This window comes from Sinocyclocheilus rhinocerous, unplaced genomic scaffold (genome assembly GCF_001515625.1).
Source record: "Sinocyclocheilus rhinocerous isolate Xijiao unplaced genomic scaffold, SAMN03320098_v1.1 scaffold714, whole genome shotgun sequence".
Classification (NCBI taxonomy): Eukaryota; Metazoa; Chordata; class Actinopteri; order Cypriniformes; family Cyprinidae; genus Sinocyclocheilus; species Sinocyclocheilus rhinocerous.
Window position 1 is genome coordinate 1,329,758 of NW_015646165.1, and position 11,271 is coordinate 1,341,028.

Genomic DNA, 11,271 nt, shown 5'->3' on the forward strand with positions numbered 1-11,271 from the left:
TATTAAATAGTTCTGCAATGTTTTAATAAAATAAAATATTAAATTGTTTATCTGTGCAAAATAATTTTTTAAAAATAAAATAAAAAATTAAAATTAAATAAATAAAAATTAAAATAAAAAAATTCATTCTAAAGTGTTATAAAAATATAAAAAATACACTAAAATATGCAACAAAGATAAAAATATATCTAAAAAAATATATAAAATATAAAAAAATAAAGATAGTCTGTGTGTACAAAACGTACCATCACAATAGGGTGTTTTGGGTGGTTACTGGGACATAGTTATGCCTTCTCTAAGGTCTAGAGTGATTCCTGGGGCATTGTACGGTGGTTGCTAAAATGTTCTAGGAGGTTAGGGTGTTACTTACTAGTTCAAGTCAAAACAGCAAGTCCCCTCAGGTCTCTATGATACTCTGGTCTCTTCTTCAGTGTGATTCTATGATTGACAATCATTCATGTCTATAGCACAAACAATGCAAGACAAGTTATTACACCAAAAAGTTTAATACTTTTAACCTTCTCTAAAGATTCATTAGAGAAATAATTGATCTTCTCTGAAATGAAACATTAATTTAAAAGATGAAGATATAATTAAATCAAAGTGTTAATTGTTCATGCTTTCACGCTGGGCATCAATTTAACTTCCACTTTTATTCTAGAAAATTCATCACCATGACTAACATTTGACTTTGATGTCTGTTTTTCCTCATTTTCATTTTCAAAGTTTCAGGACAACATTAATTGATTTTGAAGGCAGAAACAGGAATCTAATTTGAGCGCTGGCAAAGATACAAAATCAACTATGACAAACGCATAAGAAAAATAAAGGAATTAGTCATTACGCACACACATGACAGAACTGATGAGACCGTTAAAAAAGATGCAAACTGTAATTGCTGTTGTTGGTTTATGAGTCTCATATTTGGATGAGGTCCTCACCTGCACTCTTGGTCCTGCTCGTTACCCATGATGCCTACGAACGAAAAAAAAAACAAAGAGGTCAAGGTTTCATTTTACTCGAGTGAGATAATTGAGCCCAAATTAGATGAGTCAAATAAAGAGATATGCGAACGCTTTCTCACAGTGGTGGTCTCTAAAAGCTTTGGCACTGGATGAAAATCACAAACATTTCCCCAGAACAAATGTGACATCCTTAACAGTTACCCTGTGATGTTTTAACTAGGGAGCCATGGAGACTTCCAGCGGATGAGAAGTCTTGCACATTTGAAACAGATGGTGGCTATGCTTTTACACTCATTAGAGGCATCCGCATAAACTTAACCAAAACACCGTGGTAAAACACAAAACTACTGCAGCGTTTCAAACGTATGTGGAAGTAAACCTTGAATATTTCCCCTCAGACACCTGTTGAATCAACTCTGAACATGTTTTCATTCTCCTAACGAGTGAAGATTTTCTGGCAGGCTTTGAAATAGAAACTCCTACTCATCAATTAAAGTGTTTAGCATTAAATGAATTGTAGCGGTAGCTTGCAAAGAGCTAGCAGCTGCTGTTTTATCCTCCTGTAATACATCAATATGTCGGTTTAAGCCCTCTATGTACTTTTGAACGACATGTTGCATTCCTCATCGTGCTTATCTCGCGCCATAGAAAAACGGATTCGCCTCTCTAACTGTAAACACTAAACACCTTTCCCGCACTCGGCCCTGACAAGATTAGAGTTTCAAAAGATTTCCTCAGTCGAAGGCACTTCGCTGACCAACACGAATCGCTCGAGCGGAAATGTACGAGATTACATGTTGATTCGCTAATCGTCGGCTGGCTTAATGCATCAAGGAAGAAGCTTTTAATTGGTCCCTTTGTGGAAGCAGCGGTTCTGATTATGATGTCGCGATCAAGAGGGAATGTTTTGGGAAAACTTTCCCGCCGCTGTTAAGTAATTGATAACCAGACGCTTCCATGGCACAAATCTCAGCACAGCTGATCCAGCTAAATCCTAAACAGGAACGCTGATTCATTGCATGCACCACCAAAATGCAATCTTATCTCTGGCTAAAATGTGTGTCTGTGCTCTCTGGGTGTAATGATGTATGAACACCAGGGGGCAGTGTTACCTTCAGAAAAATCTGAGCTGGGAAACCAGTGGAGACGGACAGAACTGAGGTGGATCTTCTCAACCAATGTGGAAATATGCCAAGAACACAGAGATCTTCATTGCACTGCGGTGCATGTGTTATAAAAACAGCCCTGGAGTCATCCCATGTGAACGTAATCACAACTACTTCCTGTTTCTCCTGTCTCTCTTACTAAATCGGAGGTAGCACTTCATATTTTCATTCAGCACAATACCAGCACTTCTCCAGTCAGCTCAGTCGACACTTAGATAAATATTACATGAAGAACAGTAATAGCTGACACAGCCATTGAAATTGAATAGGTTACTTATTATGGACAAGATCCTTGAATGATGTCTCTGTTCTAGTCCTTCAGCTAAACATATCCTTATTCAGGATGTTCATGGTTTTATATTATCACCTGTGTAAAGTCAAAACTTGCCATAATTGGTTCTAAAAACCTATAAATATTAACTTTTCTCATTTCACGTCACACGTAGAGTGCACTGTTAAAATTTTTTAGTGTGAAATCAGTATATTCCCGGTTAATAATTGCATTACTTTCACAGTCATTTCACAGTGGGACTTCTCTTGTATCTATCTGCACTCTCAGAAATTCCTTGTAAACAAACAGCAATACTGTGTTTCTACTGTGCATTTGGACTATGAAGGCACCAAGCATGCAATGCGGCATGAATAGATCACGCTGTAGAGTTTTTTTTTTTTATTTCTTGTTGGTTTTATTTGTGCTATTGAACTTGTCTTTGGTTCACATTTATCAGTTTGTGTTGTTTGTTTATTTTGTAATGTTGGTTTATGTTGTAAATGTTGTTTTTAATTGTCAAGTGTTTTGTATGTGGAGTATTGATGTCACATCTTTCAAAGACGTTTCTCAGCAGTTGCTTCACTATTGTGAAAAGATCCATCCACAAACAGTTATGAATATGAAATAAGTTATTGATTAATCTTCATACTTAAATAATGCTAAAATAAAATCTTCATGTTCATTCTAAGAATAGCTTGACTAACTTAAAGTCAGGCAATTAGCTTATTTCATATTCTAGCTTGTCATCATTTTGACTTTTTTTTTTTTTTAATTAGTCCCATTTCTGACATAACTAGATCAGAAATCTGAATATGAATATTCAAGGTCCAAGATCCCAAATCTTATCTCGAATTACCATTATGGTGACTTCAAAACAATTACAGTAGTAAACAACTACATTTCTCACAGTGGCACAGTTAAAGACAACTTTATAGTGTGAATTCACATTAAAACAAGAGCAGTAAATTACTGTGATGTTAGCATCATTCTGCCGTTCATTCACAGTCATTTGTAAGAAAATGCCCCAGCATGCATAGCTTTCACAGTAAATTTCTGTCTACAGTAATTTATTGTTAAATAATACTCTTTAATCCCGTAAATTCCTGGCAATTTTTTACAGTGTGATTTTTACCACTGGTAAGGGATGTTTTTAGGGGCCTATAAATCACTATAACACATGGCAAATGGCTTACTGCATTAAGGCAGCAACAGTAAAATAGAGTTCAATAAATAGTTATAATAAAAATTAAAAAAAACTCATAATGATTATACTGTATATTGTAAATAATAAAATTATATTTTTATGTGTACAATAATAATAATAATTATTATTAAATAAATACGATTAATTGTTCTTAATATAATACAATTATATTTATAATAATAATAATAATAATAATAATAATAATAACAAGATTATTATAATAAACATTTTTCTTAATTAAAATGGTTATAATTATAATATGTTAACATAAATAACAATAATACATATTTATAAGGTTAAAAAATGATTATTAAATATAAATATAATTTATTTGTAAATTGTTTGTAATAAAAATAATGATGATGATGATAATGTTTATTATCATAAAAATATAAATGACTAATTGTCTCTAATATAATAATAAAATAGCAATATAATAATACACATAAAATATAAATTTTATTGGATTACATGAAAAACAATAAATTATTTTATTTTTTTGCCAAGTAATTAATTAATCTGTTGTACACAAGCAATGTAACGGCTTCCATATAACATCATTACTAAGTGGACTGCGCATTCAGTATTAATTGTGCATTTTCAATTTGCCATTTAATATAGTTGGATTTGTGAAATTGTAGCTTAACGCAGTTACACTACATCTATGAATATATTTGTGCTGCACTGATTATTAAGACCATTATTTTGTTAAGATGCACTCTGGTACATTTCAAAGAGAAATATGATGAGCTTTGAAACTGAATGTGATCAAGTGGGTTGCTGTAATTACTGTATGTTTCAGTAAAGCAGCTCTGTATCAAGCCCACTTCAGCAGAACTTTCCACCGGATCAATAACTCCAGCAGTCAGGAATATAAGAAACGTCAATAGTTAAAAGTTCACAGGGCAAAAAAAGCATCTCTGCCCCAAATCAGCCAGGCACCCCCATTAAAGAGATCAGAGAGATGTGTGTCTCTATCCCTCTGTAGGACCTGTGTCACCTTGAAGAGCTCTTACCGAAGCCAGGGTAATTACTTAGAGAACATGCGTGTAAAGGAGAAAGAGCTATTAATATGAAGCACATTCCCCCCGCACCCCTCGCTAAACCTTCAAAGAGCAGTTCAGTCAGCGGGGCTCTAGTCTCTGAACGTTTGGGATGTTTATTTATTTTCTAAATAATTTTGCGGTGAATCATTGCAAAATGGCTACAGCTGTAATCACTAGATAAGTAGGAACCAACATGGCAGGTGTTTGGGCAGAGATAAGCAGGAACCATTGTGAGGAAAGACGATGCTTCCAGGAGGGAATGTTTTGGGGCTCGGATTCCTGTTTGATTTGTTACCTACAGCCCTCCTCGAGGGTAGGGAGAAGATAGGGCGAGCGTCTCCTTAATATATTTTCCGCAAAGTGTGTTTATACATCCTCCAGACGTATTCAGAGAAAGGCACTTTTTTTTTTTTAAACCCGACTGCCACGCTTGTCTTCTTGTGTCAAAGTGATGAACTGTAGGGGGTCTGTAAAACTGTACACCACTGTAAAATATCTGTTTTTGTCATTGTCTAGTTAAACTCGTAGTCAAAAATGAAAATAGTTGAAATAAAATGTACATTCATTTTATTTTTTAATCTAAAAATGCTATAGTTCAAAAATAATATAAAAGCGCAATATATACAAATATAAAATATTTAACAAAAATGTTCAACTTTTAAAGGGGTCATAGGATGCCCATTTTCCACAAGTTGATATGATTCTTTAGGGTCTTAATGAAAAGTCTGTAACATTGTTTGGTTAAAATTTCTCAATGGTAGTGTAAAAAACACCTTTTTTACCCTGTCATAAACAGCTCTTTTCAGAGCATGCAGATTTGTAGCATTTTCCTTTAAATGTTAATGAGCTATGCTGACCCCGCCCCTCTCTTCCTCTGTGTGGCGTCACACAGACAGGCATCTGAGATCGGCTCGATTTGAGAAAGGGGTAAAGATTTTAGTAGATTAACAAAAAACCACTGGGTGGATTTTTATCATTTTAGGGTGGTTGTGTACACACACTGCCAACACACATTTCAGTTCAAACAACTTGTAAAAGTGCATGTAGCATTGTATGACCCCTTTAAAAAATTACTTGATTAACTGAAACTTTAGGATAATATGTATACAATTAAGACAAAAAATGTAACCAATATTTCTTGACCTACGCTGTGTAACATACATTATCCCTACAAACAAGGTCAGTTTTTTGTTTTTGAACCTTAAATTCTCTAAAACTAAGTTGATACAAGGCTGCAGTTATTGCGCCTGAAACTTGTGCCTTTTATTTAGTTTTGACTTTGAAAATAAGAACACAAGCCAGACAGCATCTTGAAAACACGAGTGCTGGACTGTGCACTGGAGCAGACAGCGATGGCTGGATCTTTAATCTGCTGTAGAGCTATATGTGATGTTTCTCTTCATCTGTTTGCCTTTACAGGGAGTCACAGAGGGATTCCTGCAGCACTAACCCCAAAAAGTCAACTTTACTGAGAGTTACACCACTGATGAAGGCTGGAGCGGCATCTATACAAGCAGCAATAAATACTTTATAGTTAATAATCTCGTTCGCTCTCATTCTCCTTGGGATACAAGAAGCAACATAGATAACATAGAAGTGTTTTTTTAAGCTTAAACTATATATATCAGGAATGCAAACTCATCATGGGTGAAAAAGGTGACAAAGACGCGCACTTGTTGGTACTAATGGTAATGTAAAAAGAAACCAATTAAACAACAACAACAGAAAAAAAGTGTTTTAAAAAATCACTGGAAGTACATGAATCACACAAATGACCCATCTTGAATTCGAAACGGCGAATGGATTTGAATATTTATCAATTTATTTAAAAATCATAATTATAAAATTATTCATTCATAATAATATAATTGAATTGATTAATATTAATTTAAAAAATAAATGAAGTTGTATCATTCTTGTAGGTAAATACACTCTGAAAGAAATCACCCATTTACATTATAATTTAGATTAAATATATATTTATATTCAAACATATAATTTATATAATTCATAATTAAATTTACTTAAATAATGGGATCTTTCACACATCATTTAAACTCAGTTCTGTTGTCATATACTCATTCATTCATTCACTCATTCCTGGAAGATAAAATGAGTTACAGTATTATAAAAATAATAAAGTAATTTTTTCCATACAGCAGCAACAACAAAAATAAATACACAAAATACTGTTTTCAAAATAAAATGTATATAATTTTTTCGATATTTTTGTATTAATATTTTATATAATAAAAATATTAACACATATTGTATATTAAATATTAACAAATTAAATAATTACTTGAATAACTTTATGATAATCCATTCAATTAATAATTTTTTTTTTTCATACAACAAAAATTCATGATCATCACTCGTTCAGCTGTAATTTTGCTTAATCACATATTAGGACCAGAGGAGACTAATATGCCTTAAACATGTATATTGAGACAAACACATATGGTAATACCACCTGACACATTTTACCCTGATACTGTGATAGTATTTTATTTTTTTGTAAGAGACCTCTGTTTCTTTCTGGTAGAGTCAAATAAAACTCTGGTAGAGTCAAAATAAAAATGTCTGCTTGAAAAATATTCCTAAAATGTCTGCATGAATTATGTTCCTTTCTGAATCTATCTTACTGACTTCTTGCAGCATTCCAGAGTTTGTGGGTTATTATTATGAACAGCTTTTGACGACAAAAAAAAACAAAAAAAAAAAACCTTGCATACTTGAAACAAGACCAACTCGCAAGAATACGATAACAATGAGTGGTTTAGCCTTGGTTACCATAGAAACACAAGTAAGGTTTTCAGAGGTATGATGAAAATAAGACCCGAGGTCCAGATTTATCAAGTGTCTCTATTAAACAAATGTTGCTGTTGCTGTTGCCATTGGCCACCAAGTGAAGAGCCACAATACACCTACCTTCTGTGTTAAAAACAGTCATTTTAAAATGTCGAAAAATTGACAAGTGCATTTTTTTGCAAATACCAATTTATTCAGCACCTGAGCTCAGCTGTTATACTGGTTCTTTAAAGGAATATTTCGTTCAAAAATCTCAGGTCACGTTGTTCCAAAACCATACGATTCTCTTTCTTGTGTCGTACACAAAAGGATTTTTCAAAGCTTCAAAAAGAACCATAAAAATATTATAAACTCCATTCGACTTCCATGCTTTATATATAGGCTAAGTCTTTTAAAGCAATAAAATAGCTTTGTGTGCAGACAACAATGTATGTCCTTGAAAAGTTCTTTTAAGTGTCACAAGATCTTTTCTTGCTCTGGTTCACAAAACCTCATTCTGAATGATTCGTTCACCCATCTGACTGATCTGATTCTTTAGTTGATTCACTGACTCTTCACTAACTGACTGATTCAACGTCAAATTCGATCACAGCAGTTAACAACTCAATGGAAGTGAACATGAGCAGTAAAGAAGTTCAATTTTGGTTTGTTCCTCAGATAAATATTATTGCTTCAGAAGATTTGAAATAGAGTCATTTTGAAGTATGAAAACTCCCCATTCTTAGAAAAAAAGTCTCTATTCTTAGAAACTGCATCACAAAAACAACCAGTATATTTAAAATGTATATTCTCATTTTTTATTCCACTGAGAAAATTAAGTCATGCAGGTTTGAAAAAAATAACAGAAATTTCTTTGTTGGGTGAACTATTCCTTACTCAGTGTTTTTTATTATTATTATTATTATTATTTGTTTTCTGACATGTTGGTGTTATATCTTTCACTTGGATGCTATAAGTTGCACTGAGTAAATACAGCTGGATAAAACAAAAACTGTGTTTGTCTTCATTTCTGTCCACAAAAATCAACAAAATTAAAGGAGGGTGATTCTTTTCTATACCCACTGTATAATATAAAATATTATTTAAGCAAAGCACTATGACTCTTTCACACAAATTGGCCTTTTCCCTACGCAGGTGTATGTGTGCATTGAAAAAAAAAAAAAAAAAACATGGCTAAAGTGACAGGCTCAAACTTTCCAGCCACATAATGGCTCTCTGTTGGCTCTCTCCCTCTCTGTTTAAGTCGATATACCTCAGAGTATCATAACACTGTGATATTGTGCACCTAAAGAGGCCAGGAATTAATCTCAGGCAGCACTTCAGCCAAACTGATCAATTTCAAACAAGCACTCGAGTTTCTGCGAGGACTGAGACGTGGCCTACAGTACATCAGTGGGGGGCACATAATGACTCTCAGAAGCAGGTGAGGAGAAATGTTTCCACAGGAGACTCTTTGCTTCTCACTAAGAAACTGTGAGTGGTAGCCACTGCAGTAATGCTCTTAAATCCTCTCCGTTGGCTAAATAAAAAGGGAACCAGCTGAATAACATTAGATCTGAGGGTCATTGACTGCCAGACAGCCTTTCTAGATTGCTCTCTGCAAGTTCTGGATTCAATTTAAGACGGCCTTGACCGAGGGTGAAGGGTTCACTTGACACACGGACCTCGAGGTGGATGTGTCTATTAATTGTGCCTTTTAATCAGGATGTTTTTGCACCTTGAATGATAGTTCTTCTAAAAAGAAACAGTCTGTAATTATTACCTAACCTCGTGTCATTCCATGTCTCAAATCATACAGTATTTGAAAGGTGCACCATATGTGAGAACCAGTGCAGTCAAACCCGGTGCAATGCATTGAGCCACATTTTTTCTTCTTCTTCTTCTTCTTTTTTTTTTTTTTGCAATCTTAATACAATTCTAAATGAGTTCTGAGTGAGATTATTAGTAAATCATTTTAATTTACTGTAATTAAATGTTCCCTCATAAAATCTGAAGATGACTCTAAAAGACTTTTAATATAGTGCACAAATCGTATGGATTAACGTTTTATCAGGTTTGTATGCCATACAGAATTGCATTGAGAATGCCGTTTAAATGGCAATTTAATTCCTGAAACTGAATCGAGGCAGCAAAACAATGCAGAATTTGAATGCAAGGAAGCCACGTTAAAATGAATTGAAATGAATTTAATTAGAAATGCAAAGTTTGTCAAGACAAATATGGAATGTTGACAAAGCATTTGAAAATTTTGAAAAGAGACTGACAGACATAAAATGACAGACAGATAGAACAATACACAGATGGATATATGGACAGAACAACAGACAGACAGACAGACAGACAGACAGATAGATAGATAGATAGATAGATAGATAGACAGATAGATAGAAAGACAGAACAACAGATGGACAGAGCGTCAACCAGATGAACAGAACGATAGACAGACAGACAGATTGATAGATAAATTAGATAGATGGATAGAATGACAGACAGACGTATAGAACGAAAGCCAGATGGATAGACAACAGATATATAGATAGACAAAATTTACAATTCTGTAAATTTGGATGAATTATTCATTTTCTATGGCTGTGACGCAGGGTAAAAACTGACACACAGACCTCAAGGTGGATGCGTCCATTAATTGTGCCTTTTAATCAAGTCATTTTTGCACATTATGTCAAGTGGGGCGTCTCAGCACTGAAGAGATCTTCCTGGACGCTTTATCTCCCATGATAAAGAAATCTATTAATCCTGCCTTTCATCTTCAACTCCAGGCGCTTCAATAAAGTTGTGGTATATTTTTTGTGCGCATTTGATAGCTTCATACGCTGCTGCTTTGAAGCTCCCTAAACATAATTTTTCCACACGAGAAGCTCACCCCTGTCTAACTCCACTCAGAGCTGCATTGGTGTTGAGCCAACCTGTCTACTCCTTAGCGCAAGAAAACCATGTTTTCCACTAATTGGGAGGTCTGTGCTTGGCATATTAATGGCTGACAGCTTCTAAGGTTTGTGTTAATATTCTGGACATCCCTGCAGCATCACCCAAATAAGACCAGCTTCCTTCTGATAGAGAGAGAGCGAGAGAGAGAGAGAGAAAGAGAGAGAAAGAGAGAGAGTACAGCACATGCAAAACGAGATCAGAATTGTAAGTAGTGTTACAAAACTCCACAGTGACTCGTCCAGGGTAGCATTTTCCAAGGTTATGTCCACGCAGAGACAGGCTTCAATATCGGAGGAATAGAAGCGACCTAAATGCCAAACGGGCAGATAAAACCCTGAAAATAGCATGTCTCTGATTGAGCGCCTGGAGCCCACAAAGACTCAAGATGGCTGCCACAGTGACCATGTGCAAGTGCAATGTGTGTGGGCTTGTCTTTCTTGTCATCTCCTGGTCCCTTTGAGTGGATTTGGCACGGCAAGAAGGAGTTACAGATGGCACGAAAGGCATGCATGATGAACACGCGCACACACACACACACAGCTATGGTGATATGCGCATCCATCTATGTTTGCGGTCCCTCGTGCAGCCCAACATACAGTCAGAGAAACTCACATGCGTGATGCATCTTTTGTCAACGCCCACGCCGGCAGAACGCGCGCAGGATGCCATGCCTCGACACACGCTGCGTGATCGCTCTTTGTTTTAAGTAATTATCTTTCTTTCACTGTGGCTGCTTCGTTTCTTTACTTTGATTATGTGTGTGCATGACAAGAGCCCTGCTTCTGAGGCTCTGAGCTAGAAAATTGATGTTTGTTTTTCTCTGAGATGAATAAATAAATACATTTATTCAATTTTGTCATTT

The 11,271-nt window shown here is 34.9% G+C and overlaps 1 long non-coding RNA gene across 1 annotated transcript in view; it reads right to left on the reverse strand.

The window, feature by feature from the left end:
- The window catches only part of LOC107706978 (uncharacterized), a 2,497-nt gene extending 751 nt beyond the window's left edge, over nt 1-1,746 (reverse strand). Inside the window, exons 1-3 of the long non-coding RNA XR_001636204.1 lie at nt 1,085-1,746; nt 942-975; nt 371-461 (exon numbers count right to left, since the gene is read on the reverse strand). This is a non-coding gene — a long non-coding RNA (uncharacterized LOC107706978). The remainder of the gene's footprint in view (nt 1-370; nt 462-941; nt 976-1,084) is intronic.
- Nucleotides 1,747-11,271: the final 9,525 nt, after the last annotated feature.